Raw genomic sequence first — 27,436 nt, 5'->3', positions numbered from 1 at the left:
CCATTGCTATCCGCCGCGGAGTGCCTCAGGGTAGTCCGCTCTCTATGTCTTTATTCGTTTTGTCCCTGGAACCGCTGCTTCGGACTATTGCTCTCAAGCTTCAGGGTATGTCCCTCTCTGGTGGGAAGCTCTCGGTTAAGGCATATGCGGATGATGTCGTTGTTCTCCTCCGTCAACGAGATGATATCCCGTTGTTGAAAGGGGCAGTTGATGCATACTGTCGTGTCTCTGGAGCGCGTCTCAATCAGGGTAAATGTAAGTTCCTTGATATTCGAGGATTTCGCGATGCTGACGTCCCTTGGGCCACTTTTGTCGATCGCCATACGTCCTTGGGGATTATCATTGATCGGTGTCCTCTAAAAATGGCGGCTCTCAATTGGAAGTATGTCACCGAGAAGATACAGGGGGCTCTGATGGTCCATGAGCAGCGCTCTGCTACCATTTTGCAAAAAGTCCGAATTTTAGACACCTACGTCCTATGTAAAGCTTATTATGTTGCTCAGCTGTTCCCACTTCCCATGATGGTGGCGAAAAGGTTGCGCCAATTGTCTAGCAGGTTTATATGGAAGGGCCATCTATTCAAGTTACGTTACGAGGTAATGACGAAACCGCGTCTCTCCGGAGGCTTGGGCCTCTCTGACATTACTCGCAAGGCGTCTGCTTTGTACGTCCGCCGAACGACTCTAATTGTTACGCAAGAAGTGACTTCAATTACATCCAGGCTTTTTACTGTTGTGCGTCCGGCGAGCCTTGCTCCACCTGTCGATGTCGGACGCCTAAATTTTAAGTTGAAACACATTCGGGAATTTTACATTGCGGTGAGTTACCTCGGTGACGTCTTCTTGCGGCGACCGGTGCCAACGACCAAGAGCTTGATTGCCCGCTGGGAGGGGCTGGCCAGTCCCAATCCAATAGAACTGGCGTCTCCATCCGTGTCCTGGAGGAACGTCTGGAAGAACGTTAGTCTGCCGATCCACTCTATGGCCGTGGCGTCCACGTGGTATAGGGTAATAAATAATTTGGTTCCCACCAATGTACGACTGCACCGTATTGGTCTTTCTAACACGGACACCTGTACTCGGTGTGGTCTCCTGGATACCCTTGAACATCGATTCACCTGCTGTGGGCACCTTGCTAATTGGCGTTGGCTCAGGAAACAACTTGCTTTTGTCACTAGGTCTGCTGAAGCCGCTTATACTATTGACATCATCGTCCGGCCCGATTCTTCCTTTTTTCCGCGGACGAAGCTCCATACCGTCATGTGGTTGATTGGCCATTTCGTACATTTTGTCAACAGTTGTCATGAAGAGGATGGACACCTAGCGTTTCGGCAGTACATGCTTACTGCTTACTGGCAGCGCTTGCGATTGCCAGGCCTGCGAGATGATTTTGCCAATATGCTTAGCCTGACATTTGATAGAGAGGGTGTTGGCTAAGGTCACCTGTGTGAGCCATTTTCTTTTATACTGTTTCTGAATTTGCCGCCTTTATGTATGTTTCTTCTCTACACCAGGACTGAAGTTTTCGTTTTTTAACCTTTATTTCAGTAAGCAGTCTACATTAAAAAAAAAAAAAAAAAAAAAAAGGGGTATGATTCCTGCTTAGGGTGCAGGAGGTCCCGGGTTCAAATCCCGGACGAGCCCTAGCGTTTTGTGCAAACTGGTCGCACGTAGGTGGCTGAGTCAGCGCAAAAAGCTGCCCGTCAGTGTAAAGTGAATTTCATACTTGGTGTAAAGAAATGACCGTCTGGTCCGACGTATGAAGGTGATTGCCAAGCTTTAGGTACAGAACGTGGCAAATGCTTGTCGGTATGTCTTGTTTAAAGTGATGAAAAAGTGTTTCCGCCCGGGATCGAACCGGGGACCTTCTGCGTGTTAGGCAGACGTGATAACCGCTACACCACGGAAACTACTGCTTTCGTTCTTGCTTCTCAGAGAACTTGTAGCAAGGTTGCCATCGTAACTTAAAAATTCAGTAAATGCGGCACTTGCATGACGAAGGTACATGTAGCAGATCCACACACGACGTGGCTCACTCGAGTAGTATGCGACATAGGCAGGAAAATACTGTTCCCGCCCGGGATCGAACCGGGGACCTTCTGCGTGTGAAGCAGACGTGATAACCGCTACACTACGGAAACGACAGATACGCTCTGTCCATCCTTGTACACTCGAAGACGCCTCAGCCTTTCTCCCGTCCGCGCATGCACACACCATAGTTCATTTGACAGCCTGAAACCCATCGTAGCCGAGGGCTCAACAAGTATTCGGGGTGCTCGAGAGGGTGTATGTCGTAGCATCCCCAACGAGATAGCGGCGTTTCGCGCAGTCGTTATTGCAAGTCACATCAGCAAAAACAATCACCTCCTTAGCAGCAGGCAGTGCGCACCCGGCGGCAGCTCTACATGAAGATGCCAATAGCCCTGGAAGGCCGCCGACCGCGGGCCACGGCACCTCCGAGAACGGTGCTGCCCGTGACCCACGGTGTCGCCACACAGTCTGTCGAAGAACAGCACTGCCGGCAGAAAGCACCTTCCCCATCCCGCCAGCCGCACCAGATTCAAAGAGCACCCTGGACGACTTCGAGGGATGCAGTTTGCTGAAATAATTGGCGTTCACGCTGTCACAGGGCTCGTTGGTCTAGGGGTATGATTCCTGCTTAGGGTGCAGGAGGTCCCGGGTTCAAATCCCGGACGAGCAATAGCGTTTTGTGCAAACTGGTCGCACGTAGGTGGCTGAGTCAGCGCAAAAAGCTGCCCGTCAGTGTAAAGTGAATTTCATACTTGGTGTAAAGAAATGACCGTCTGGTCCGACGTATGAAGGTGATTGCCAAGCTTTAGGTACAGAACGTGGCAAATGCTTGTCGGTATGTCTTGTTTAAAGTGATGAAAAAGTGTTTCCGCCCGGGATCGAACCGGGGACCTTCTGCGTGTTAGGCAGACGTGATAACCGCTACACCACGGAAACTACTGCTTTCGTTCTTGCTTCTCAGAGAACTTGTAGCAAGGTTGCCATCGTAACTTAAAAATTCAGTAAATGCGGCACTTGCATGACGAAGGTACATGTAGCAGATCCACACACGACGTGGCTCACTCGAGTAGTATGCGACATAGGCAGGAAAATACTGTTCCCGCCCGGGATCGAACCGGGGACCTTCTGCGTGTGAAGCAGACGTGATAACCGCTACACTACGGAAACGACGGATACGCTCTGTCCATCCTTGTACAGTCGAAGACGCCTCAGCCTTTCTCCCGTCCGCGCATGCACACACCATAGTTCATTTGACAGCCTGAAACCCATCGTAGCCGAGGGCTCAACAAGTATTCGGGGTGCTCGAGAGGGTGTATGTCGTAGCATCCCCAACGAGATAGCGGCGTTTCGCGCAGTCGTTATTGCAAGTCACATCAGCAAAAACAATCACCTCCTTAGCAGCAGGCAGTGCGCACCCGGCGGCAGCTCTACATGAAGATGCCAATAGCCCTGGAAGGCCGCCGACCGCGGGCCACGGCACCTCCGAGAACGGTGCTGCCCGTGACCCACGGTGTCGCCACACAGTCTGTCGAAGAACAGCACTGCCGGCAGAAAGCACCTTCCCCATCCCGCCAGCCGCACCAGATTCAAAGAGCACCCTGGACGACTTCGAGGGATGCAGTTTGCTGAAATAATTGGCGTTCACGCTGTCACAGGGCTCGTTGGTCTAGGGGTATGATTCCTGCTTAGGGTGCAGGAGGTCCCGGGTTCAAATCCCGGACGAGCCCTAGCGTTTTGTGCAAACTGGTCGCACGTAGGTGGCTGAGTCAGCGCAAAAAGCTGCCCGTCAGTGTAAAGTGAATTTCATACTTGGTGTAAAGAAATGACCGTCTGGTCCGACGTATGAAGGTGATTGCCAAGCTTTAGGTACAGAACGTGGCAAATGCTTGTCGGTATGTCTTGTTTAAAGTGATGAAAAAGTGTTTCCGCCCGGGATCGAACCGGGGACCTTCTGCGTGTTAGGCAGACGTGATAACCGCTACACCACGGAAACTACTGCTTTCGTTCTTGCTTCTCAGAGAACTTGTAGCAAGGTTGCCATCGTAACTTAAAAATTCAGTAAATGCGGCACTTGCATGACGAAGGTACATGTAGCAGATCCACACACGACGTGGCTCACTCGAGTAGTATGCGACATAGGCAGGAAAATACTGTTCCCGCCCGGGATCGAACCGGGGACCTTCTGCGTGTGAAGCAGACGTGATAACCGCTACACTACGGAAACGACGGATACGCTCTGTCCATCCTTGTACACTCGAAGACGCCTCAGCCTTTCTCCCGTCCGCGCATGCACACACCATAGTTCATTTGACAGCCTGAAACCCATCGTAGCCGAGGGCTCAACAAGTATTCGGGGTGCTCGAGAGGGTGTATGTCGTAGCATCCCCAACGAGATAGCGGCGTTTCGCGCAGTCGTTATTGCAAGTCACATCAGCAAAAACAATCACCTCCTTAGCAGCAGGCAGTGCGCACCCGGCGGCAGCTCTACATGAAGATGCCAATAGCCCTGGAAGGCCGCCGACCGCGGGCCACGGCACCTCCGAGAACGGTGCTGCCCGTGACCCACGGTGTCGCCACACAGTCTGTCGAAGAACAGCACTGCCGGCAGAAAGCACCTTCCCCATCCCGCCAGCCGCACCAGATTCAAAGAGCACCCTGGACGACTTCGAGGGATGCAGTTTGCTGAAATAATTGGCGTTCACGCTGTCACAGGGCTCGTTGGTCTAGGGGTATGATTCCTGCTTAGGGTGCAGGAGGTCCCGGGTTCAAATCCCGGACGAGCCCTAGCGTTTTGTGCAAACTGGTCGCACGTAGGTGGCTGAGTCAGCGCAAAAAGCTGCCCGTCAGTGTAAAGTGAATTTCATACTTGGTGTAAAGAAATGACCGTCTGGTCCGACGTATGAAGGTGATTGCCAAGCTTTAGGTACAGAACGTGGCAAATGCTTGTCGGTATGTCTTGTTTAAAGTGATGAAAAAGTGTTTCCGCCCGGGATCGAACCGGGGACCTTCTGCGTGTTAGGCAGACGTGATAACCGCTACACCACGGAAACTACTGCTTTCGTTCTTGCTTCTCAGAGAACTTGTAACAAGGTTGCCATCGTAACTTAAAAATTCAGTAAATGCGGCACTTGCATGACGAAGGTACATGTAGCAGATCCACACACGACGTGGCTCACTCGAGTAGTATGCGACATAGGCAGGAAAATACTGTTCCCGCCCGGGATCGAACCGGGGACCTTCTGCGTGTGAAGCAGACGTGATAACCGCTACACTACGGAAACGACGGATACGCTCTGTCCATCCTTGTACACTCGAAGACGCCTCAGCCTTTCTCCCGTCCGCGCATGCACACACCATAGTTCATTTGACAGCCTGAAACCCATCGTAGCCGAGGGCTCAACAAGTATTCGGGGTGCTCGAGAGGGTGTATGTCGTAGCATCCCCAACGAGATAGCGGCGTTTCGCGCAGTCGTTATTGCAAGTCACATCAGCAAAAACAATCACCTCCTTAGCAGCAGGCAGTGCGCACCCGGCGGCAGCTCTACATGAAGATGCCAATAGCCCTGGAAGGCCGCCGACCGCGGGCCACGGCACCTCCGAGAACGGTGCTGCCCGTGACCCACGGTGTCGCCACACAGTCTGTCGAAGAACAGCACTGCCGGCAGAAAGCACCTTCCCCATCCCGCCAGCCGCACCAGATTCAAAGAGCACCCTGGACGACTTCGAGGGATGCAGTTTGCTGAAATAATTGGCGTTCACGCTGTCACAGGGCTCGTTGGTCTAGGGGTATGATTCCTGCTTAGGGTGCAGGAGGTCCCGGGTTCAAATCCCGGACGAGCCCTAGCGTTTTGTGCAAACTGGTCGCACGTAGGTGGCTGAGTCAGCGCAAAAAGCTGCCCGTCAGTGTAAAGTGAATTTCATACTTGGTGTAAAGAAATGACCGTCTGGTCCGACGTATGAAGGTGATTGCCAAGCTTTAGGTACAGAACGTGGCAAATGCTTGTCGGTATGTCTTGTTTAAAGTGATGAAAAAGTGTTTCCGCCCGGGATCGAACCGGGGACCTTCTGCGTGTTAGGCAGACGTGATAACCGCTACACCACGGAAACTACTGCTTTCGTTCTTGCTTCTCAGAGAACTTGTAACAAGGTTGCCATCGTAACTTAAAAATTCAGTAAATGCGGCACTTGCATGACGAAGGTACATGTAGCAGATCCACACACGACGTGGCTCACTCGAGTAGTATGCGACATAGGCAGGAAAATACTGTTCCCGCCCGGGATCGAACCGGGGACCTTCTGCGTGTGAAGCAGACGTGATAACCGCTACACTACGGAAACGACGGATACGCTCTGTCCATCCTTGTACACTCGAAGACGCCTCAGCCTTTCTCCCGTCCGCGCATGCACACACCATAGTTCATTTGACAGCCTGAAACCCATCGTAGCCGAGGGCTCAACAAGTATTCGGGGTGCTCGAGAGGGTGTATGTCGTAGCATCCCCAACGAGATAGCGGCGTTTCGCGCAGTCGTTATTGCAAGTCACATCAGCAAAAACAATCACCTCCTTAGCAGCAGGCAGTGCGCACCCGGCGGCAGCTCTACATGAAGATGCCAATAGCCCTGGAAGGCCGCCGACCGCGGGCCACGGCACCTCCGAGAACGGTGCTGCCCGTGACCCACGGTGTCGCCACACAGTCTGTCGAAGAACAGCACTGCCGGCAGAAAGCACCTTCCCCATCCCGCCAGCCGCACCAGATTCAAAGAGCACCCTGGACGACTTCGAGGGATGCAGTTTGCTGAAATAATTGGCGTTCACGCTGTCACAGGGCTCGTTGGTCTAGGGGTATGATTCCTGCTTAGGGTGCAGGAGGTCCCGGGTTCAAATCCCGGACGAGCCCTAGCGTTTTGTGCAAACTGGTCGCACGTAGGTGGCTGAGTCAGCGCAAAAAGCTGCCCGTCAGTGTAAAGTGAATTTCATACTTGGTGTAAAGAAATGACCGTCTGGTCCGACGTATGAAGGTGATTGCCAAGCTTTAGGTACAGAACGTGGCAAATGCTTGTCGGTATGTCTTGTTTAAAGTGATGAAAAAGTGTTTCCGCCCGGGATCGAACCGGGGACCTTCTGCGTGTTAGGCAGACGTGATAACCGCTACACCACGGAAACTACTGCTTTCGTTCTTGCTTCTCAGAGAACTTGTAGCAAGGTTGCCATCGTAACTTAAAAATTCAGTAAATGCGGCACTTGCATGACGAAGGTACATGTAGCAGATCCACACACGACGTGGCTCACTCGAGTAGTATGCGACATAGGCAGGAAAATACTGTTCCCGCCCGGGATCGAACCGGGGACCTTCTGCGTGTGAAGCAGACGTGATAACCGCTACACTACGGAAACGACGGATACGCTCTGTCCATCCTTGTACACTCGAAGACGCCTCAGCCTTTCTCCCGTCCGCGCATGCACACACCATAGTTCATTTGACAGCCTGAAACCCATCGTAGCCGAGGGCTCAACAAGTATTCGGGGTGCTCGAGAGGGTGTATGTCGTAGCATCCCCAACGAGATAGCGGCGTTTCGCGCAGTCGTTATTGCAAGTCACATCAGCAAAAACAATCACCTCCTTAGCAGCAGGCAGTGCGCACCCGGCGGCAGCTCTACATGAAGATGCCAATAGCCCTGGAAGGCCGCCGACCGCGGGCCACGGCACCTCCGAGAACGGTGCTGCCCGTGACCCACGGTGTCGCCACACAGTCTGTCGAAGAACAGCACTGCCGGCAGAAAGCACCTTCCCCATCCCGCCAGCCGCACCAGATTCAAAGAGCACCCTGGACGACTTCGAGGGATGCAGTTTGCTGAAATAATTGGCGTTCACGCTGTCACAGGGCTCGTTGGTCTAGGGGTATGATTCCTGCTTAGGGTGCAGGAGGTCCCGGGTTCAAATCCCGGACGAGCCCTAGCGTTTTGTGCAAACTGGTCGCACGTAGGTGGCTGAGTCAGCGCAAAAAGCTGCCCGTCAGTGTAAAGTGAATTTCATACTTGGTGTAAAGAAATGACCGTCTGGTCCGACGTATGAAGGTGATTGCCAAGCTTTAGGTACAGAACGTGGCAAATGCTTGTCGGTATGTCTTGTTTAAAGTGATGAAAAAGTGTTTCCGCCCGGGATCGAACCGGGGACCTTCTGCGTGTTAGGCAGACGTGATAACCGCTACACCACGGAAACTACTGCTTTCGTTCTTGCTTCTCAGAGAACTTGTAGCAAGGTTGCCATCGTAACTTAAAAATTCAGTAAATGCGGCACTTGCATGACGAAGGTACATGTAGCAGATCCACACACGACGTGGCTCACTCGAGTAGTATGCGACATAGGCAGGAAAATACTGTTCCCGCCCGGGATCGAACCGGGGACCTTCTGCGTGTGAAGCAGACGTGATAACCGCTACACTACGGAAACGACGGATACGCTCTGTCCATCCTTGTACACTCGAAGACGCCTCAGCCTTTCTCCCGTCCGCGCATGCACACACCATAGTTCATTTGACAGCCTGAAACCCATCGTAGCCGAGGGCTCAACAAGTATTCGGGGTGCTCGAGAGGGTGTATGTCGTAGCATCCCCAACGAGATAGCGGCGTTTCGCGCAGTCGTTATTGCAAGTCACATCAGCAAAAACAATCACCTCCTTAGCAGCAGGCAGTGCGCACCCGGCGGCAGCTCTACATGAAGATGCCAATAGCCCTGGAAGGCCGCCGACCGCGGGCCACGGCACCTCCGAGAACGGTGCTGCCCGTGACCCACGGTGTCGCCACACAGTCTGTCGAAGAACAGCACTGCCGGCAGAAAGCACCTTCCCCATCCCGCCAGCCGCACCAGATTCAAAGAGCACCCTGGACGACTTCGAGGGATGCAGTTTGCTGAAATAATTGGCGTTCACGCTGTCACAGGGCTCGTTGGTCTAGGGGTATGATTCCTGCTTAGGGTGCAGGAGGTCCCGGGTTCAAATCCCGGACGAGCCCTAGCGTTTTGTGCAAACTGGTCGCACGTAGGTGGCTGAGTCAGCGCAAAAAGCTGCCCGTCAGTGTAAAGTGAATTTCATACTTGGTGTAAAGAAATGACCGTCTGGTCCGACGTATGAAGGTGATTGCCAAGCTTTAGGTACAGAACGTGGCAAATGCTTGTCGGTATGTCTTGTTTAAAGTGATGAAAAAGTGTTTCCGCCCGGGATCGAACCGGGGACCTTCTGCGTGTTAGGCAGACGTGATAACCGCTACACCACGGAAACTACTGCTTTCGTTCTTGCTTCTCAGAGAACTTGTAGCAAGGTTGCCATCGTAACTTAAAAATTCAGTAAATGCGGCACTTGCATGACGAAGGTACATGTAGCAGATCCACACACGACGTGGCTCACTCGAGTAGTATGCGACATAGGCAGGAAAATACTGTTCCCGCCCGGGATCGAACCGGGGACCTTCTGCGTGTGAAGCAGACGTGATAACCGCTACACTACGGAAACGACGGATACGCTCTGTCCATCCTTGTACACTCGAAGACGCCTCAGCCTTTCTCCCGTCCGCGCATGCACACACCATAGTTCATTTGACAGCCTGAAACCCATCGTAGCCGAGGGCTCAACAAGTATTCGGGGTGCTCGAGAGGGTGTATGTCGTAGCATCCCCAACGAGATAGCGGCGTTTCGCGCAGTCGTTATTGCAAGTCACATCAGCAAAAACAATCACCTCCTTAGCAGCAGGCAGTGCGCACCCGGCGGCAGCTCTACATGAAGATGCCAATAGCCCTGGAAGGCCGCCGACCGCGGGCCACGGCACCTCCGAGAACGGTGCTGCCCGTGACCCACGGTGTCGCCACACAGTCTGTCGAAGAACAGCACTGCCGGCAGAAAGCACCTTCCCCATCCCGCCAGCCGCACCAGATTCAAAGAGCACCCTGGACGACTTCGAGGGATGCAGTTTGCTGAAATAATTGGCGTTCACGCTGTCACAGGGCTCGTTGGTCTAGGGGTATGATTCCTGCTTAGGGTGCAGGAGGTCCCGGGTTCAAATCCCGGACGAGCCCTAGCGTTTTGTGCAAACTGGTCGCACGTAGGTGGCTGAGTCAGCGCAAAAAGCTGCCCGTCAGTGTAAAGTGAATTTCATACTTGGTGTAAAGAAATGACCGTCTGGTCCGACGTATGAAGGTGATTGCCAAGCTTTAGGTACAGAACGTGGCAAATGCTTGTCGGTATGTCTTGTTTAAAGTGATGAAAAAGTGTTTCCGCCCGGGATCGAACCGGGGACCTTCTGCGTGTTAGGCAGACGTGATAACCGCTACACCACGGAAACTACTGCTTTCGTTCTTGCTTCTCAGAGAACTTGTAGCAAGGTTGCCATCGTAACTTAAAAATTCAGTAAATGCGGCACTTGCATGACGAAGGTACATGTAGCAGATCCACACACGACGTGGCTCACTCGAGTAGTATGCGACATAGGCAGGAAAATACTGTTCCCGCCCGGGATCGAACCGGGGACCTTCTGCGTGTGAAGCAGACGTGATAACCGCTACACTACGGAAACGACGGATACGCTCTGTCCATCCTTGTACACTCGAAGACGCCTCAGCCTTTCTCCCGTCCGCGCATGCACACACCATAGTTCATTTGACAGCCTGAAACCCATCGTAGCCGAGGGCTCAACAAGTATTCGGGGTGCTCGAGAGGGTGTATGTCGTAGCATCCCCAACGAGATAGCGGCGTTTCGCGCAGTCGTTATTGCAAGTCACATCAGCAAAAACAATCACCTCCTTAGCAGCAGGCAGTGCGCACCCGGCGGCAGCTCTACATGAAGATGCCAATAGCCCTGGAAGGCCGCCGACCGCGGGCCACGGCACCTCCGAGAACGGTGCTGCCCGTGACCCACGGTGTCGCCACACAGTCTGTCGAAGAACAGCACTGCCGGCAGAAAGCACCTTCCCCATCCCGCCAGCCGCACCAGATTCAAAGAGCACCCTGGACGACTTCGAGGGATGCAGTTTGCTGAAATAATTGGCGTTCACGCTGTCACAGGGCTCGTTGGTCTAGGGGTATGATTCCTGCTTAGGGTGCAGGAGGTCCCGGGTTCAAATCCCGGACGAGCCCTAGCGTTTTGTGCAAACTGGTCGCACGTAGGTGGCTGAGTCAGCGCAAAAAGCTGCCCGTCAGTGTAAAGTGAATTTCATACTTGGTGTAAAGAAATGACCGTCTGGTCCGACGTATGAAGGTGATTGCCAAGCTTTAGGTACAGAACGTGGCAAATGCTTGTCGGTATGTCTTGTTTAAAGTGATGAAAAAGTGTTTCCGCCCGGGATCGAACCGGGGACCTTCTGCGTGTTAGGCAGACGTGATAACCGCTACACCACGGAAACTACTGCTTTCGTTCTTGCTTCTCAGAGAACTTGTAGCAAGGTTGCCATCGTAACTTAAAAATTCAGTAAATGCGGCACTTGCATGACGAAGGTACATGTAGCAGATCCACACACGACGTGGCTCACTCGAGTAGTATGCGACATAGGCAGGAAAATACTGTTCCCGCCCGGGATCGAACCGGGGACCTTCTGCGTGTGAAGCAGACGTGATAACCGCTACACTACGGAAACGACGGATACGCTCTGTCCATCCTTGTACACTCGAAGACGCCTCAGCCTTTCTCCCGTCCGCGCATGCACACACCATAGTTCATTTGACAGCCTGAAACCCATCGTAGCCGAGGGCTCAACAAGTATTCGGGGTGCTCGAGAGGGTGTATGTCGTAGCATCCCCAACGAGATAGCGGCGTTTCGCGCAGTCGTTATTGCAAGTCACATCAGCAAAAACAATCACCTCCTTAGCAGCAGGCAGTGCGCACCCGGCGGCAGCTCTACATGAAGATGCCAATAGCCCTGGAAGGCCGCCGACCGCGGGCCACGGCACCTCCGAGAACGGTGCTGCCCGTGACCCACGGTGTCGCCACACAGTCTGTCGAAGAACAGCACTGCCGGCAGAAAGCACCTTCCCCATCCCGCCAGCCGCACCAGATTCAAAGAGCACCCTGGACGACTTCGAGGGATGCAGTTTGCTGAAATAATTGGCGTTCACGCTGTCACAGGGCTCGTTGGTCTAGGGGTATGATTCCTGCTTAGGGTGCAGGAGGTCCCGGGTTCAAATCCCGGACGAGCCCTAGCGTTTTGTGCAAACTGGTCGCACGTAGGTGGCTGAGTCAGCGCAAAAAGCTGCCCGTCAGTGTAAAGTGAATTTCATACTTGGTGTAAAGAAATGACCGTCTGGTCCGACGTATGAAGGTGATTGCCAAGCTTTAGGTACAGAACGTGGCAAATGCTTGTCGGTATGTCTTGTTTAAAGTGATGAAAAAGTGTTTCCGCCCGGGATCGAACCGGGGACCTTCTGCGTGTTAGGCAGACGTGATAACCGCTACACCACGGAAACTACTGCTTTCGTTCTTGCTTCTCAGAGAACTTGTAGCAAGGTTGCCATCGTAACTTAAAAATTCAGTAAATGCGGCACTTGCATGACGAAGGTACATGTAGCAGATCCACACACGACGTGGCTCACTCGAGTAGTATGCGACATAGGCAGGAAAATACTGTTCCCGCCCGGGATCGAACCGGGGACCTTCTGCGTGTGAAGCAGACGTGATAACCGCTACACTACGGAAACGACGGATACGCTCTGTCCATCCTTGTACACTCGAAGACGCCTCAGCCTTTCTCCCGTCCGCGCATGCACACACCATAGTTCATTTGACAGCCTGAAACCCATCGTAGCCGAGGGCTCAACAAGTATTCGGGGTGCTCGAGAGGGTGTATGTCGTAGCATCCCCAACGAGATAGCGGCGTTTCGCGCAGTCGTTATTGCAAGTCACATCAGCAAAAACAATCACCTCCTTAGCAGCAGGCAGTGCGCACCCGGCGGCAGCTCTACATGAAGATGCCAATAGCCCTGGAAGGCCGCCGACCGCGGGCCACGGCACCTCCGAGAACGGTGCTGCCCGTGACCCACGGTGTCGCCACACAGTCTGTCGAAGAACAGCACTGCCGGCAGAAAGCACCTTCCCCATCCCGCCAGCCGCACCAGATTCAAAGAGCACCCTGGACGACTTCGAGGGATGCAGTTTGCTGAAATAATTGGCGTTCACGCTGTCACAGGGCTCGTTGGTCTAGGGGTATGATTCCTGCTTAGGGTGCAGGAGGTCCCGGGTTCAAATCCCGGACGAGCCCTAGCGTTTTGTGCAAACTGGTCGCACGTAGGTGGCTGAGTCAGCGCAAAAAGCTGCCCGTCAGTGTAAAGTGAATTTCATACTTGGTGTAAAGAAATGACCGTCTGGTCCGACGTATGAAGGTGATTGCCAAGCTTTAGGTACAGAACGTGGCAAATGCTTGTCGGTATGTCTTGTTTAAAGTGATGAAAAAGTGTTTCCGCCCGGGATCGAACCGGGGACCTTCTGCGTGTTAGGCAGACGTGATAACCGCTACACCACGGAAACTACTGCTTTCGTTCTTGCTTCTCAGAGAACTTGTAGCAAGGTTGCCATCGTAACTTAAAAATTCAGTAAATGCGGCACTTGCATGACGAAGGTACATGTAGCAGATCCACACACGACGTGGCTCACTCGAGTAGTATGCGACATAGGCAGGAAAATACTGTTCCCGCCCGGGATCGAACCGGGGACCTTCTGCGTGTGAAGCAGACGTGATAACCGCTACACTACGGAAACGACGGATACGCTCTGTCCATCCTTGTACACTCGAAGACGCCTCAGCCTTTCTCCCGTCCGCGCATGCACACACCATAGTTCATTTGACAGCCTGAAACCCATCGTAGCCGAGGGCTCAACAAGTATTCGGGGTGCTCGAGAGGGTGTATGTCGTAGCATCCCCAACGAGATAGCGGCGTTTCGCGCAGTCGTTATTGCAAGTCACATCAGCAAAAACAATCACCTCCTTAGCAGCAGGCAGTGCGCACCCGGCGGCAGCTCTATATGAAGATGCCAATAGCCCTGGAAGGCCGCCGACCGCGGGCCACGGCACCTCCGAGAACGGTGCTGCCCGTGACCCACGGTGTCGCCACACAGTCTGTCGAAGAACAGCACTGCCGGCAGAAAGCACCTTCCCCATCCCGCCAGCCGCACCAGATTCAAAGAGCACCCTGGACGACTTCGAGGGATGCAGTTTGCTGAAATAATTGGCGTTCACGCTGTCACAGGGCTCGTTGGTCTAGGGGTATGATTCCTGCTTAGGGTGCAGGAGGTCCCGGGTTCAAATCCCGGACGAGCCCTAGCGTTTTGTGCAAACTGGTCGCACGTAGGTGGCTGAGTCAGCGCAAAAAGCTGCCCGTCAGTGTAAAGTGAATTTCATACTTGGTGTAAAGAAATGACCGTCTGGTCCGACGTATGAAGGTGATTGCCAAGCTTTAGGTACAGAACGTGGCAAATGCTTGTCGGTATGTCTTGTTTAAAGTGATGAAAAAGTGTTTCCGCCCGGGATCGAACCGGGGACCTTCTGCGTGTTAGGCAGACGTGATAACCGCTACACCACGGAAACTACTGCTTTCGTTCTTGCTTCTCAGAGAACTTGTAACAAGGTTGCCATCGTAACTTAAAAATTCAGTAAATGCGGCACTTGCATGACGAAGGTACATGTAGCAGATCCACACACGACGTGGCTCACTCGAGTAGTATGCGACATAGGCAGGAAAATACTGTTCCCGCCCGGGATCGAACCGGGGACCTTCTGCGTGTGAAGCAGACGTGATAACCGCTACACTACGGAAACGACGGATACGCTCTGTCCATCCTTGTACACTCGAAGACGCCTCAGCCTTTCTCCCGTCCGCGCATGCACACACCATAGTTCATTTGACAGCCTGAAACCCATCGTAGCCGAGGGCTCAACAAGTATTCGGGGTGCTCGAGAGGGTGTATGTCGTAGCATCCCCAACGAGATAGCGGCGTTTCGCGCAGTCGTTATTGTAAGTCACATCAGCAAAAACAATCACCTCCTTAGCAGCAGGCAGTGCGCACCCGGAGGCAGCTCTACATGAAGATGCCAATAGCCCTGGAAGGCCGCCGACCGCGGGCCACGGCACCTCCGAGAACGGTGCTGCCCGTGACCCACGGTGTCGCCACACAGTCTGTCGAAGAACAGCACTGCCGGCAGAAAGCACCTTCCCCATCCCGCCAGCCGCACCAGATTCAAAGAGCACCCTGGACGACTTCGAGGGATGCAGTTTGCTGAAATAATTGGCGTTCACGCTGTCACAGGGCTCGTTGGTCTAGGGGTACGTTCCGCTTTAGACGCCGTGCAGTGTGGACGTGCCTAGTCTTCCGCTCCGCCGTAGCGTTACGTATAGTGGACTATCGTTTTTGTTTACGTGTTGTGTTGCAACTTCTGTGAGTGTTTCTCCGTCGTTGTTTCGTACCTTGTGTTACTTTCTGTCCTTATTTCAGTGTTTTTTGTGTAGCGGTTTCGACCGCATATTTTGAAAATGTCGTCCCAGGTTATTCCTCGTCAGGCTACAGTTAGTTTTGCTTTTGACAAGTCAACCCGCCATGTGCAACCTAGTTCTCTTGAGATTCATGATTGGTTGGTAGATACCTTTGGTGTTCATTCGGATCAGGTGCACACTGCTTATTTTGATACCGAACTGTATGTTTTCTTTGTTAAGTTTATGGACCCACTTCAGGTTGATAAAATTCTTTCTAAATACGGTCATCAAGTTCTCTTTCGGCATCGGGATGATTCTGTAAGTACCGTGCTGCTTTCCAATGCTTCCATCACGTATACCAATGTTCGTGTTTACAACCTTCCACCGGAGGTGGATAATGTCTATCTTAAGGAGGGTCTACAGAAGTATGGTGATGTAAAGAGCATTCGCCTTGAACGCTGGTCAAGCCAACATCGCCTGCAATGTTACAGTGGTATTCGTTCAGTCGAAATGCACGTTAAGCAGAATATTCCATCTCACCTGCAGATCGGTGGATATCGTGTCCATGTAACATATAGTGGTCAGGTGGGCACCTGTTTTTTGTGCAATGAAAGTGGTCACGTGCGTACCGACTGTCCGCGGAGAGTTTTTGTTTTAAAAAATTCTCTCGAACAGCGTCGCAAGTTAACGGTCGCTGACCTCGTTGCAGGTGGTTCTGCTCTTGGTGTAGCACAGTCCAGTGGTAGTAGCGCCCCTCCACAGGTTTTGCGCACCCCTGATACAGAATTTCCTCCTTTGCGTGCTAAATCTGATGTTGTTCCGTCTGTCCCTCAGGTGGGTGTGCCACTTTTGAATAATAAGAGGCGTCGCCCACACGATGGAAATAGTACGGATGAGGATCTCCCTGAGATGCCCCAGTCCGAGCGACCGGCATCCTCCGAGCCACTGTGTACTGTAGCTGCTCCCTGCCCTCCTGAGGTAGCGGTTCCGGTGGCGGCTGCTGGCGCCCCTCCGGCCTCCGACGCAGCTTCTCTCGAGTCGGGTCGTCGGTCGGGCCTGTTGGCGCCGTCTTCCGAACCGACTTCGATGTCACAACAAGTGGAGCCGCGACAACTTCCTGCTTCGCTGCCCCATACCTCTGCCAGCGGAGCTGCTCCGCTTCCTTCCAACTCTGCGGCCTCGGACCTTCCTGCTCACGTTTCGCCTCCGTGCAGTCCATGTTTGCCGGAAGCTAGTGCAGGTGTTGACCATTCCGTTTTGTCGGATGTTTCCCCCGCGACCCCGGATCCCGCATGTGGACCGGCGCGGGTGGTGTCGGATACAGAACTTGACCCTCCTACGTCACCGGCGGCTGAAGTTTCCTTGCCCGTCAGCCGACGCAAGTTACGCGTTCAGCCGAACGTTAATGCTGTTCGTAAAAAACCGAAACGTAAGGGATCCGCGGAACGGGGTAGCAGCCCCCTTCCCTCGGATGCCTCTGTCACCCCTGCTATGGACTGTGACGCTGGTGCGTCGGTGTAGGTGATTTGTTTTCTCGCTTTTCTCTCTATGGTTCAAGCATACACCTTTCTTACCTTAAATGTTAACCGTATTGAGTCCGACGTTCGCATTGCCTCTTTGCGGCAGTTTATTTACGACGCCTGTGCGGACGTAGTGTTTTTGCAGGAAGTGTTGTTTTCTGATCTCTCTCTACCTGGATTTCAAACTGTTTTTAATGTCGCGCCGGAATATTCAACAGGAACTGCTCTTTTCTTTCGTGAGGGCATTCCTATTACTGACATTGAATTCCTTGACTCTGGCCGTGGGATTGGTTGTCGTCTTTTTGATCTCCGCCTCGTTGTTTTGTATGCCCCCTCTGGTTCGGGTCACACTGTGGCTCGATCGCGCTTTTATAAAGAAGAGCTTATTTATCTTTTGCGCCAGAGTCCTCGGAGTCTCCTGCTCGGAGGCGATTTTAATTGTGTTTTACGCCCTGCAGACCAGTCCCCCAATTTTAATTATTGCCGTGATTGACATGACTTAGTTCGTACGATGCATCTGCGTGATGTTTGGGAACACAAATATCCAACCCTGGTGAAATATACGTTTTTTACCGCGTCCTCATGCAGTAGACTCGACAGATTCTATTTATCTGATTTTTTATGTGATAAAATTCTTTCTGTCGATGTTATTCCTACTAGTTTCTCTGACCATTGTGCTTTTACTGCAACTGTAAATCTTAGTCGCCAACCTGCAAAACTTTATCGTTCCCAGTGGATGTTAAATGTTTCCCACCTTGCCGACAGTGCTATGGATGATGTTATAAGTGGCGTGTGGGAGCGATGTCTTCGCTCTGTCCCGCGATACCCCTCCTTGCTGGTTTGGTGGACTGCGTTTGCCAAGCCCAAGATTCGTCAGACTTTGATTTTCTACTGTGCTGCTAGGACGCGTGATTTTAAGAACACGTATGAATATTACTACTCTGTCCTGCGTGAACTATATGACGCGGCGGGTACCTCTCCACTGCGGATCCATGATGTTCGTCGTATTAAAGCCAAGCTCTTGAGCCTTAAACGACGACAGATGGATGGTCTGCGAGTTAAGTCGAAACCTCACTCTCTTGTTGAAGGTGAACTGACATCCTTGTACCACCTGCTACGGCATCAGACTCGTCGTCGTCGCTCCTTCATCTCTTCTCTTACGGTGGATGATGGGCGAAAGCTTATTGCACAGGAGGAAATGGTTCGTGCTCTTCATCAGTATTACACTAGTCTATATTCTGCCGATGATTCTGGTGAGTCTCTTTCGGATGATGTCTTTGGGGATCTAACTGCGACGATCGCGCCTGACGCGAACGGCGAATTTCTCCGGGAGTTCCAGGTAGATGATGTTTTCGATTTTATTGCTCGCTCTCCGTCCAGTAAATCGCCGGGTCCAGACGGCCTGCCTAAAGAATTTTATCTCCGTTTTTGGCCTCTTTTGGGTGGCATTTTTACGCAGATTTTAAATGAGATTGTCAGGGGGATGGATGTGCCTGCCGATTTTAAAGTAGGGAAAATTGTTTTAATCCCGAAGTCCTCTGGTCGTTTATCTGCTGCCAATCTTCGTCCGCTCACATTGCTGAATTTTGACTATAAGACAGCTGCTAGAGCGCTCAATAGCCGGTTGTCTTCTCTGCTTCGGGGTGTGATTGGTGCACATCAATGTTGTTTTCATGATAGATCTATTCTGACACCAGTAGCCGAATATCGGGATGTTGTCTCGGTTGCGGCGGTTACAAACGTACATTGTGCCTTTGCCTTCCTTGATTTTTATAAGGCTTTTGATCACGTCAGTCATGTGTTTTTAGATCGTGTTTTAGGTACAATAGGTTTTAACGCTTCATCACGTGGTGTTCTTGGCAATTTGTATAGGGGAATAACAGCTCGGGTGTCAGTCAATGGGCAGCTGACGCCGCCCATTGCTATCCGCCGCGGAGTGCCTCAGGGTAGTCCGCTCTCTATGTCTTTATTCGTATTGTCCCTGGAACCGCTGCTTCGGACTATTGCTCTCAAGCTTCAGGGTATGTCCCTCTCTGGTGGGAAGCTCTCTGTTAAGGCATATGCGGATGATGTCGTTGTTCTCCTCCGTCAACGTGATGATATCCTGTTGTTGAAAGGGGCGGTTGATGCATACTGTCGTGTCTCTGGAGCGCGTCTCAATCAGGGTAAATGTAAGTTCCTTGATATTCGAGGATTTCGCGATGCTGACGTCCCTTGGGCCACTTTTGTCGATCGCCATACGTCCTTGGGGATTATCATTGATCGGTGTCCTCTAAAAATGGCGGCTCTCAATTGGAAATCTGTCACCGAGAAGATACAGGGGGCTCTGATGGTCCATGAGCAGCGCTCTGCTACCATTTTGCAAAAAGTCAGAATTTTAGACACCTACGTTCTATGTAAAGCTTATTATGTTGCTCAGCTGTTCCCACTTCCCATGATGGTGGCGAAAAGGTTGCGCCAATTGTCTAGCAGGTTTATATGGAAGGGCCATCTATTCAAGTTACGTTACGAGGTAATGACGAAACCGCGTCTCTCCGGAGGCTTGGGCCTCTCTGACATTACTCGCAAGGCGTCTGCTTTGTACGTCCGCCGAACGACTCTAATTGTTACGCAAGAAGTGACTTCAATTACATCCAGGCTTTTTACTGTTGTGCGTCCGGCGAGCCTTGCTCCACCTGTCGATGTCGGACGCCTAAATTTTAAGTTGAAACACATTCGGGAATTTTACATTGCGGTGAGTTACCTCGGTGACGTCTTCTTGCGGCGACCGGTGCCAACGACCAAGGGCTTGATTGCCCGCTGGGAGGGGCTGGCCGGTCCCAATCCAATAGAACTGGCGTCTCCATCTGTGTCCTGGAGGAACGTCTGGAAGAACGTTAGTCTGCCGATCCACTCTATGGCCGTGGCGTCCACGTGGTATAGGGTAATAAATAATTTGGTTCCCACCAATGTACGACTGCACCGTATTGGTCTTTCTGACACGGACACCTGTACTCGGTGTGGTCTCCTGGATACCCTTGAACATCGATTCACCTGCTGTGGGCACCTTGCTAATTGGCGTTGGCTCAGGAAACAACTTGCTTTTGTCACTAGGTCTGCTGAAGCCGCTTATACTATTGACATCATCGTCCGGCCCGATTCTTCCTTTTTTCCGCGGACGAAGCTCCATACCGTCATGTGGTTGATTGGCCATTTCGTACATTTTGTCAACAGTTGTCATGAAGAGGATGGACACCTAGCGTTTCGGCAGTACATGCTTACTGCTTACTGGCAGCGCTTGCGATTGCCAGGCCTCCGAGATGATTTTGCCAATATGCTTAGCCTGACATTTGAAAGAGAGGGTGTTGGCTAAGGTCACCTGTGTGAGCCATTTTCTTTTATACTGTTTCTGGATTTCCCGCCTTTATATATGTTTCTTCTCTACACCAGGACTGAAGTTTTCGTGTTTTAATCTTTATTTCAGTCAGCAGTCTACATTATATAGTCATGTTTTAGGATTTTAATTTCAGTACTGTAAAAAAAAAAAAAAAAAAAAGGGGTATGATTCCTGCTTAGGGTGCAGGAGGTCCCGGGTTCATATCCCGGACGAGCCCTAGCGTTTTGTGCAATCTGGTCGCACGTAGGTGGCTGAGTCAGCGCAAAAAGCTGCCCGTCAGTGTAAAGTGAATTTCATATTTGGTGTAAAGAAATGACCGTCTGGTCCGACGTATGAAGGTGATTGCCAAGGCTTAGGTACAGAACGTGGCAAGTGCTTGTCGGTATGTCTTGTTTAAAGTGATGAAAAAGTGTTTCCGCCCGGGATCGAACCGGGGACCTTCTGCGTGTTAGGCAGACGTGATAACCGCTACATCACGTAAACTACTACTTTCGTTGTTGCTTCTCAGAGAACTTGTAGCAAGTTTGCCATCGTAACTTAAAAATTCAATAAATGCGGCACTTGCATGACGAAGGTACATGCAGCAGATCCACACACGACGTGGCTTACTGGAGTAGTATGCGAAAAAAAAAAAAAAAAAAAAAAGTGGTTAAGGCGTTGGACTGCTAATCCAAAAAAAAAAAAAAAAAAAGGGGTATGATTCCTGCTTAGGGTGCAGGAGGTCCCGGGTTCAAATCCCGGACGAGCCCTAGCGTTTTGTGCAAACTGGTCGCACGTAGGTGGCTGAGTCAGCGCAAAAAGCTGCCCGTCAGTGTAAAGTGAATTTCATACTTGGTGTAAAGAAATGACCGTCTGGTCCGACGTATGAAGGTGATTGCCAAGCTTTAGGTACAGAACGTGGCAAATGCTTGTCGGTATGTCTTGTTTAAAGTGATGAAAAAGTGTTTCCGCCCGGGATCGAACCGGGGACCTTCTGCGTGTTAGGCAGACGTGATAACCGCTACACCACGGAAAGTACTGCTTTCGTTCTTGCTTCTCAGAGAACTTGTAGCTAGGTTGCCATCGTAACTTAAAAATTCAGTAAATGCGGCACTTGCATGACGAAGGTACATGTAGCAGATCCACACACGACGTGGCTCACTCGAGTAGTATGCGACATAGGGTTGTGACTATTTACTTTCTGTGTGTGACGTTTCTTTGTCTTCTTTTCTTCGTTGTTTCGTCGCCTTAGTGTTTGTGTTGTGTCTTGTGTTGTATAGCGGCTTTTGCCGCATTAATTAAGTGTTATGGCTTCCCGGTTGTTTCCGCGGAAGTGTACTCTCAGTTTTCAGTTTAACAAGGCCACCAGGAATGTTCAACCAACTTCGTTGGAAATTCACGAATGGATTGTGGATACAATTGGCATTACATCGGACCAGGTACATACGGCGTATTTTGACACAGAACTTTACTGCTTTTTTGTGAAATTGTTGAACCCGGTTTTGCTAGATAAGATTTTACTTAAACATGGTGAGCAAGTGTCGTTCCGTCATAGAGATGGTTCTGTTAGCAGTGTTACTGTTTCAAATGCTGAAATTTCGTATACCACAGTTCGGGTTTATAATTTACCCCCTGAAGTTGAAAACAGTTACCTCAAGGAAGCTTTGCTTGGTTATGGTACCGTTCGGTCAATTCGAAATGAACGTTGGTCTGCACAACATAAGCTGCAATGTTATAATGGTGTCAGATCGGTTGAAATGCATATTAAGTCGAACATACCGTCCCATCTGGTTGTATGTGGTTATCGTGTTCATCTTACTTATGAGGGGCAAGTTGGTACGTGTTTTCTATGTAATGAAAATGGTCATGTTCGTGCTAATTGCCCTAAGCGGGTGTTTGTGCTTAAAAATGGGCTAGCACAACGCCGCAAATTAACGGTTGCCGATCTTGTGCCAGCAGCTTCCTCCACTGTCTCGTGTCAGCCTCCTGCAGTAGATTCTTCACAACGGGTGACACCTTCCTCTGATGCAGGTTTTCCCCCGTTACCCACTCGCCCAGATGTATCGGCTGCTTCTACACCGATCCCGTCTGTTTCCAATAACAAACGCCGTCGTGCTAGTGATACCGGTAGCACTGATGACGAAGCTGCTGTTTCGCAGCCGGTTTGCGGATCTGACGAGAGACTTCCGGAATCTCCCATGCTTGTTTTGGATTCTGTTCCCACTGTGTCTCCTGCTTTGCCTGATGACGTCAAACTTGCTGCCACGCCGTCGGCGCAAGAGCCCCAACATTCGGTCGCGGTGGTGTTGACATCCCCCCCGACACAGGCATCACAACATGTTGACGACACTTCGGTGCAGACAGCTGTTTGTCGGAAAATCGCTTCTAGAACTGCGCGCTCCGCTTCAGCGGATTCCAACCCTATCTCTCCACCTCCTACACTTCCAATACCTACACCTTCTGATGCCGGTGCCGATGTTCCTGATGCAGTTTTCCCCTTGCTTGCTCCTTCTTCTGATTCCTCTCGCCCTGCTAATCCTTCGGATGCCTTGGTTGACGTGCCTGATCTCGAACCCCCCACTCCACCTGCTCTTGAATCTGGTGTGCATCAGATACGCCGTCGGGTGAAAGTGCCCCCCAATCTTCACGCGGTGCGGAAAAAACACAAGCATGCAAAGGATGACTCTGATTCCGTTGATTCCGGGCAATCACCCTCTGCCATGTCTGATGTTGATGATCTGGATGTCGTTGTTTCTAATGTGGTGTAATTAGGGTTCATTTTCCATTTTGTTTTGTTGATGTTGCAGGCGTACACGTTTATTACCTTAAATATAAATAGCATTCAATCTGCTCTGAAGTTAGCGTCTCTGCAGCAGTTCATTTATGACTCTGCAGCTGATGTTGTTTTCCTGCAGGAAGTCTCCGTTGCACACCTGTTTGTTCCTGGCTTTCGCACTATTATAAATTTTGCGCCTGAGTTTTCCACAGGTACTGCCTTACTAATTCGTGACGGTATCCCCGTTACCGAAATTGAGCTCTTAGACTCGGGAAGGGGTATTGGTTGTCGGTTATTTGACACAACCTTGGTTAATATTTACGCCCCCTCTGGTTCCAGCAAACGGCAGGAACGGTCTCGTTTTTATAAAGAGGATCTGATTTATCTTTTACGCAAAAATCCTGCGACTTTGATATTGGGGGGTGATTTTAATTGTGTATTACAAGCTAAGGACCAATCGCCTCATTTTAATTATTGTTTCGAGCTACATTCTCTTGTACGTCAACTACGACTACGCGATGCGTGGGAGGTTACACACCCCACTTTAGTTAAATTTACATTTTTTACTGCCACGTCAAGTAGTCGACTGGACCGATTGTATATTTCTGATCCCCTTAGTGTTTCTGTTTTAAATGTAGATGTTATTCCAGCCAGTTTTACGGATCATTGTGCCCTTGCGGTTATAATTAATTTGGAGCGTCAGCCTCTTAAACTTTATCGGCCGCTGTGGAAATTAAATGTCTCCTTGCTCGATGACCCTGACATCGAACCTCTAATACAGACGGCGTGGGACATGTGTTTACGTTCTCTGCGATACTATCCGTCTAAGCTTCACTGGTGGATCCACTGTGCGAAGCCAAAACTACGTCGCACTTTAATGTCCTACAGTTATAATAGAGCGCGAGATCTGAAACTGACTTTTGAGTATTATTATTCGGTGCTTCGCGAACTTTATGATACTTCTCGAATGACAGGTGCCCACCTTTCTGAGATTCGGAAAATTAAAGCCAAGCTCCTTAGTATTAAACGGCTTCAGATGGAAGGATTGAAGATTAAATCTAAACCGCCGTCCACCTTAGCACATGAAATGACTTCCATGTACCACCTGTTTCGTCACCACAAGAACCGTCGACGTGTATTGATTGACGGCCTTATGGCAGCTGATGGTTGCCGGCTTACCTTACAGAATCAAATAACCCATGAACTTACCTGCTACTATGAGACCTTATATGCTGTGGCTGATTCTGATCGGCTTGATGTTGACGAGATTTTAACTGCTATCCCATCAGTTTTAACAGAGGACCATAATGTGGAATTTTTAGCTCCTTTTACTGCAGACGAAATTTCAGCTTTCATTGCTTGTTCACCATCTCACAAATCTCCTGGTCCGGATGGCCTTCCTAAGGAATTTTTTGTTCGCTTTTGGACTATTATAGGGCCTGTTTTTACGGATATTGTAAATGAAATCTTGAATGGTGGCACAATTCCAGCCGATTTCAAGAGAGGTACGGTTGTCCTGATACCAAAATCTGCTGGTTTGAAGACAGCTAGTGACTTTCGTCCTTTAACCCTTTTAAATTTTGATTATAAGACGGCTGCTAGGGCTGTTAATGCACGTCTATCCCTCTTGCTTACACCTGTGATAACTCCTTGTCAAAGCTGCTTTCCAGGGCGCTCCATATTGACTCCTCTGGCGGGGTATCGTGATGTCGTGTCGATTGTCGCTGTCACCAATATTTCCTGTGCGCTTTTATTTGTTGATTTTAGTAAGGCTTTTGATCGTGTGTCCCATTCGTTTTTAGAGCTTCTGCTGCGCCGACTCGGTTTTAATGAAAAGGCGCTGCTGGTACTTAAGAATATGACGACTGGTATTTCTGCTAAGATTGACATTAATGGCCAGCTAACGAAGGTCATTGATATTAAACGTGGCGTCCCGCAAGGTAGCCCTTTATCCATGACCCTTTATGCTCTCTCCCTTCAACCACTCCTCTCTCGTCTCAACTCGACACTTCGTGGTCTTACGATTTCTGGGGTTACCCTGACAGCAACAGCTTATGCTGATGATTTGGTTGTTTTGCTTCGTTCCGCCGCCGAAGTGCCGCAGTTGAAAATGGAACTAGATAAATTTTCTGCGGCCTCCGGTTCTCGTCTCAACCCCCGTAAAAGCAAACTTCTGAATTTGCGGGGCTTTGAAAATGTGGTTGTTCCGTGGGTTACGGCTGTTGAACACCATACACATTTAGGCATCTATCTTGAACGGTGTCCTCTTCGTATGGCTGCAAAAAATTGGCAAGTGGCCATTTCCAAGCTTCAAGGTGTTTTATTCGAACACTCATGGCGTTCGATACCGCTACTGCAAAAAAAGCGTGTATTAGACACTTATGTTTTATGTAAAGTATTTTACGTTGCTCAGTTGTTTCCGCTTCCAAGAATGCAGGGTGCAAAAATGGTCCAGCTTATCAACAGATATATTTGGCGGGGGCACATTTTTAAATTACGTTGTGATGTTCTTACGAAGCCGCGTCTTGCGGGCGGCTTGTCGTTCACCGATGTCCGTGTCAAGGCTGCGGCCCTTTATGTTAAGCGCACCCTCCATCTTTTATTTTCTAAGTCCCCGACTGTTACTTCGCGATTATTCCATGTCGTTCGTCCTGCGAGCTTGTCACCGCCTATTAACGTAGGGCCTCTAAATGCGATGCTACGGCATGTTCGGGACTTCTACATTGAGATTAGTTATCTGGATCTCCACTTCCAACGTCGTCCTGTTTTTACTATGCGAACACTGCTTGACAAATGGCACAGGTCTTCTTCTTCCATCCCGATTGTTTTGCAATATCCCCGTTTTCATTGGCGTCACATATGGACGAATATTAGCTTACCCGTTCATTCAGCACCTGTTGCCTCCCTATGGTATAAGGTAGTTCACCAGCTGATTCCTACGAACGAACGACTTCATCGCATAGGTTTAAGTGTCTCTCCGCTTTGTCAAACGTGTGGTTGTGTTGATACACTCCAACACCGATTTACCTGCGCTGACCGTCTTCGCATGTGGTACTGGCTGCGCCGACAATTGGCGTTACTCACCAGGAGCTCGGAATCGGCATTTACAACTGATATTCTCTGCTGGCCGGACACGGTTTTTTATCCCGGGACAAAGAACAATACCATTATGTGGCTTCTTGGCCGTTACATTTTTGCAGTGGTTGATGGTGATGGTATTTCCGATTTTATTTCGTTTATTGGTTACATGCTTCATGAGTACTGGACGCAACAATCTCTCCCACATCTTAAGAGGGACTTTGCGAATATGCTTAGTATTGTCTTCGAAAAGCAGGGGATTGGTTAAGTTTCCACTTCTATTGATCGCTCCTGCGCCAGTTACATTAATGGCACCGGTATAGGGGCATACTGATCTCACTTCACGATAGGGAAGACATTCTCGCTAGCTCTTACTTATTTTGCTTTCCTGCCAAGCTTTTACCTGTTTGGATAGACACTGCATCACAAGCCCCGTGTCCACATATAAATATCATAAGACTCTGAACCAAGGGAAATTACTACGTATTGGTGCCACTGTGCTTCAGTGCAGGGAGGGGGAGACGTCATGGCCAGGCCTCGGGTTTCGACCCCTGCCGAATGCGCCTCCCCCGAGCTGCACTGGGTCAACACAGTGAAAGAAATACAAAAAGAAAAAAAAAATGGATAAGGCATAAAAAAAAAAAAAAAAAAAAAAGTGGCTAGGATACCTGGCTTTCACCAAAAAAAAAAAAAAAAAAAAAAAAAAGGGGTATGATTCCTGCTTAGGGTGCAAGAGGTCCCGGGTTCAAATCCCGGACGAGCCCTAGCGTTTTGTGCAAACTGGTCGCACGTAGGTGGCTGAGTCAGCGCAAAAAGCTGCCCGTCAGTGTAAAGTGAATTTCATACTTGGTGTAAAGAAATGACCGTCTGGTCCGACGTATGAAGGTGATTGCCAAGCTTTAGGTACAGAACGTGGCAAATGCTTGTCGGTATGTCTTGTTTAAAGTGATGAAAAAGTGTTTCCGCCCGGGATCGAACCGGGAACCTTCTGCGTGTTAGGCAGACGTGATAACCGCTACACCACGGAAACTACTGCTTTCGTTCTTGCTTCTCAGAGAACTTGTAGCAAGGTTGCCATCGTAACTAAAAAATTCAGTAAATGCGGCACTTGCATGACGAAGGTACATGTAGCAGATCCACACACGACGTGGCTCACTCGAGTAGTATGCGACATAGGCAGGAAAATACTGTTCCCGCCCGGGATCGAACCGGGGACCTTCTGCGTGTGAAG

At 50.5% G+C, this 27,436-nt stretch overlaps 41 non-coding genes across 41 annotated transcripts; 12 read left to right on the top strand and 29 right to left on the bottom strand.

Moving 5' to 3' along the window:
* Positions 1 to 1,836: 1,836 nt before the first annotated feature.
* On the bottom strand, positions 1,837 to 1,909 carry Trnav-aac. The gene has a single exon. It is a non-coding gene; the product is annotated as a tRNA-Val (tRNA).
* A 158-nt stretch (positions 1,910 to 2,067) lies between these two features.
* Trnav-cac lies at positions 2,068 to 2,140 on the bottom strand. The gene has a single exon. It is a non-coding gene; the product is annotated as a tRNA-Val (tRNA).
* Positions 2,141 to 2,628: 488 nt separating this feature from the next.
* Positions 2,629 to 2,700, top strand: Trnap-agg. Its single transcript has one exon. It is a non-coding gene; the product is annotated as a tRNA-Pro (tRNA).
* A 193-nt stretch (positions 2,701 to 2,893) lies between these two features.
* Trnav-aac lies at positions 2,894 to 2,966 on the bottom strand. Its single transcript has one exon. It is a non-coding gene; the product is annotated as a tRNA-Val (tRNA).
* A 158-nt stretch (positions 2,967 to 3,124) lies between these two features.
* Trnav-cac lies at positions 3,125 to 3,197 on the bottom strand. Its single transcript has one exon. It is a non-coding gene; the product is annotated as a tRNA-Val (tRNA).
* Positions 3,198 to 3,685: 488 nt separating this feature from the next.
* On the top strand, positions 3,686 to 3,757 carry Trnap-agg. The gene has a single exon. It is a non-coding gene; the product is annotated as a tRNA-Pro (tRNA).
* Positions 3,758 to 3,950: 193 nt separating this feature from the next.
* Positions 3,951 to 4,023, bottom strand: Trnav-aac. The gene has a single exon. It is a non-coding gene; the product is annotated as a tRNA-Val (tRNA).
* Positions 4,024 to 4,181: 158 nt separating this feature from the next.
* Positions 4,182 to 4,254, bottom strand: Trnav-cac. The gene has a single exon. It is a non-coding gene; the product is annotated as a tRNA-Val (tRNA).
* Positions 4,255 to 4,742: 488 nt separating this feature from the next.
* On the top strand, positions 4,743 to 4,814 carry Trnap-agg. The gene has a single exon. It is a non-coding gene; the product is annotated as a tRNA-Pro (tRNA).
* A 193-nt stretch (positions 4,815 to 5,007) lies between these two features.
* Positions 5,008 to 5,080, bottom strand: Trnav-aac. The gene has a single exon. It is a non-coding gene; the product is annotated as a tRNA-Val (tRNA).
* Positions 5,081 to 5,238: 158 nt separating this feature from the next.
* Trnav-cac lies at positions 5,239 to 5,311 on the bottom strand. Its single transcript has one exon. It is a non-coding gene; the product is annotated as a tRNA-Val (tRNA).
* A 488-nt stretch (positions 5,312 to 5,799) lies between these two features.
* Trnap-agg lies at positions 5,800 to 5,871 on the top strand. Its single transcript has one exon. It is a non-coding gene; the product is annotated as a tRNA-Pro (tRNA).
* Positions 5,872 to 6,064: 193 nt separating this feature from the next.
* Trnav-aac lies at positions 6,065 to 6,137 on the bottom strand. Its single transcript has one exon. It is a non-coding gene; the product is annotated as a tRNA-Val (tRNA).
* A 158-nt stretch (positions 6,138 to 6,295) lies between these two features.
* Trnav-cac lies at positions 6,296 to 6,368 on the bottom strand. Its single transcript has one exon. It is a non-coding gene; the product is annotated as a tRNA-Val (tRNA).
* A 488-nt stretch (positions 6,369 to 6,856) lies between these two features.
* Trnap-agg lies at positions 6,857 to 6,928 on the top strand. Its single transcript has one exon. It is a non-coding gene; the product is annotated as a tRNA-Pro (tRNA).
* A 193-nt stretch (positions 6,929 to 7,121) lies between these two features.
* Trnav-aac lies at positions 7,122 to 7,194 on the bottom strand. The gene has a single exon. It is a non-coding gene; the product is annotated as a tRNA-Val (tRNA).
* Positions 7,195 to 7,352: 158 nt separating this feature from the next.
* On the bottom strand, positions 7,353 to 7,425 carry Trnav-cac. The gene has a single exon. It is a non-coding gene; the product is annotated as a tRNA-Val (tRNA).
* A 488-nt stretch (positions 7,426 to 7,913) lies between these two features.
* Positions 7,914 to 7,985, top strand: Trnap-agg. The gene has a single exon. It is a non-coding gene; the product is annotated as a tRNA-Pro (tRNA).
* A 193-nt stretch (positions 7,986 to 8,178) lies between these two features.
* Trnav-aac lies at positions 8,179 to 8,251 on the bottom strand. The gene has a single exon. It is a non-coding gene; the product is annotated as a tRNA-Val (tRNA).
* Positions 8,252 to 8,409: 158 nt separating this feature from the next.
* Positions 8,410 to 8,482, bottom strand: Trnav-cac. The gene has a single exon. It is a non-coding gene; the product is annotated as a tRNA-Val (tRNA).
* A 488-nt stretch (positions 8,483 to 8,970) lies between these two features.
* Positions 8,971 to 9,042, top strand: Trnap-agg. The gene has a single exon. It is a non-coding gene; the product is annotated as a tRNA-Pro (tRNA).
* Positions 9,043 to 9,235: 193 nt separating this feature from the next.
* On the bottom strand, positions 9,236 to 9,308 carry Trnav-aac. The gene has a single exon. It is a non-coding gene; the product is annotated as a tRNA-Val (tRNA).
* Positions 9,309 to 9,466: 158 nt separating this feature from the next.
* On the bottom strand, positions 9,467 to 9,539 carry Trnav-cac. The gene has a single exon. It is a non-coding gene; the product is annotated as a tRNA-Val (tRNA).
* Positions 9,540 to 10,027: 488 nt separating this feature from the next.
* On the top strand, positions 10,028 to 10,099 carry Trnap-agg. Its single transcript has one exon. It is a non-coding gene; the product is annotated as a tRNA-Pro (tRNA).
* Positions 10,100 to 10,292: 193 nt separating this feature from the next.
* Positions 10,293 to 10,365, bottom strand: Trnav-aac. Its single transcript has one exon. It is a non-coding gene; the product is annotated as a tRNA-Val (tRNA).
* Positions 10,366 to 10,523: 158 nt separating this feature from the next.
* On the bottom strand, positions 10,524 to 10,596 carry Trnav-cac. Its single transcript has one exon. It is a non-coding gene; the product is annotated as a tRNA-Val (tRNA).
* Positions 10,597 to 11,084: 488 nt separating this feature from the next.
* Trnap-agg lies at positions 11,085 to 11,156 on the top strand. Its single transcript has one exon. It is a non-coding gene; the product is annotated as a tRNA-Pro (tRNA).
* A 193-nt stretch (positions 11,157 to 11,349) lies between these two features.
* Positions 11,350 to 11,422, bottom strand: Trnav-aac. The gene has a single exon. It is a non-coding gene; the product is annotated as a tRNA-Val (tRNA).
* Positions 11,423 to 11,580: 158 nt separating this feature from the next.
* On the bottom strand, positions 11,581 to 11,653 carry Trnav-cac. The gene has a single exon. It is a non-coding gene; the product is annotated as a tRNA-Val (tRNA).
* A 488-nt stretch (positions 11,654 to 12,141) lies between these two features.
* Trnap-agg lies at positions 12,142 to 12,213 on the top strand. Its single transcript has one exon. It is a non-coding gene; the product is annotated as a tRNA-Pro (tRNA).
* Positions 12,214 to 12,406: 193 nt separating this feature from the next.
* Trnav-aac lies at positions 12,407 to 12,479 on the bottom strand. Its single transcript has one exon. It is a non-coding gene; the product is annotated as a tRNA-Val (tRNA).
* Positions 12,480 to 12,637: 158 nt separating this feature from the next.
* Trnav-cac lies at positions 12,638 to 12,710 on the bottom strand. The gene has a single exon. It is a non-coding gene; the product is annotated as a tRNA-Val (tRNA).
* Positions 12,711 to 13,198: 488 nt separating this feature from the next.
* Positions 13,199 to 13,270, top strand: Trnap-agg. The gene has a single exon. It is a non-coding gene; the product is annotated as a tRNA-Pro (tRNA).
* A 193-nt stretch (positions 13,271 to 13,463) lies between these two features.
* Trnav-aac lies at positions 13,464 to 13,536 on the bottom strand. The gene has a single exon. It is a non-coding gene; the product is annotated as a tRNA-Val (tRNA).
* Positions 13,537 to 13,694: 158 nt separating this feature from the next.
* Trnav-cac lies at positions 13,695 to 13,767 on the bottom strand. The gene has a single exon. It is a non-coding gene; the product is annotated as a tRNA-Val (tRNA).
* A 488-nt stretch (positions 13,768 to 14,255) lies between these two features.
* Positions 14,256 to 14,327, top strand: Trnap-agg. The gene has a single exon. It is a non-coding gene; the product is annotated as a tRNA-Pro (tRNA).
* A 193-nt stretch (positions 14,328 to 14,520) lies between these two features.
* On the bottom strand, positions 14,521 to 14,593 carry Trnav-aac. The gene has a single exon. It is a non-coding gene; the product is annotated as a tRNA-Val (tRNA).
* A 158-nt stretch (positions 14,594 to 14,751) lies between these two features.
* Trnav-cac lies at positions 14,752 to 14,824 on the bottom strand. The gene has a single exon. It is a non-coding gene; the product is annotated as a tRNA-Val (tRNA).
* Positions 14,825 to 20,782: 5,958 nt separating this feature from the next.
* Positions 20,783 to 20,855, bottom strand: Trnav-aac. Its single transcript has one exon. It is a non-coding gene; the product is annotated as a tRNA-Val (tRNA).
* A 459-nt stretch (positions 20,856 to 21,314) lies between these two features.
* Trnav-aac lies at positions 21,315 to 21,387 on the bottom strand. The gene has a single exon. It is a non-coding gene; the product is annotated as a tRNA-Val (tRNA).
* Positions 21,388 to 27,162: 5,775 nt separating this feature from the next.
* Positions 27,163 to 27,235, bottom strand: Trnav-aac. The gene has a single exon. It is a non-coding gene; the product is annotated as a tRNA-Val (tRNA).
* Positions 27,236 to 27,436: the final 201 nt, after the last annotated feature.

Source organism: Schistocerca piceifrons, unplaced genomic scaffold (assembly GCF_021461385.2).
Source record: "Schistocerca piceifrons isolate TAMUIC-IGC-003096 unplaced genomic scaffold, iqSchPice1.1 HiC_scaffold_538, whole genome shotgun sequence".
Taxonomy (NCBI): Eukaryota; Metazoa; Arthropoda; class Insecta; order Orthoptera; family Acrididae; genus Schistocerca; species Schistocerca piceifrons.
Note: the sequence above shows the minus strand (reverse complement) of the source record. Positions and strands in the feature narration are given on the sequence as shown.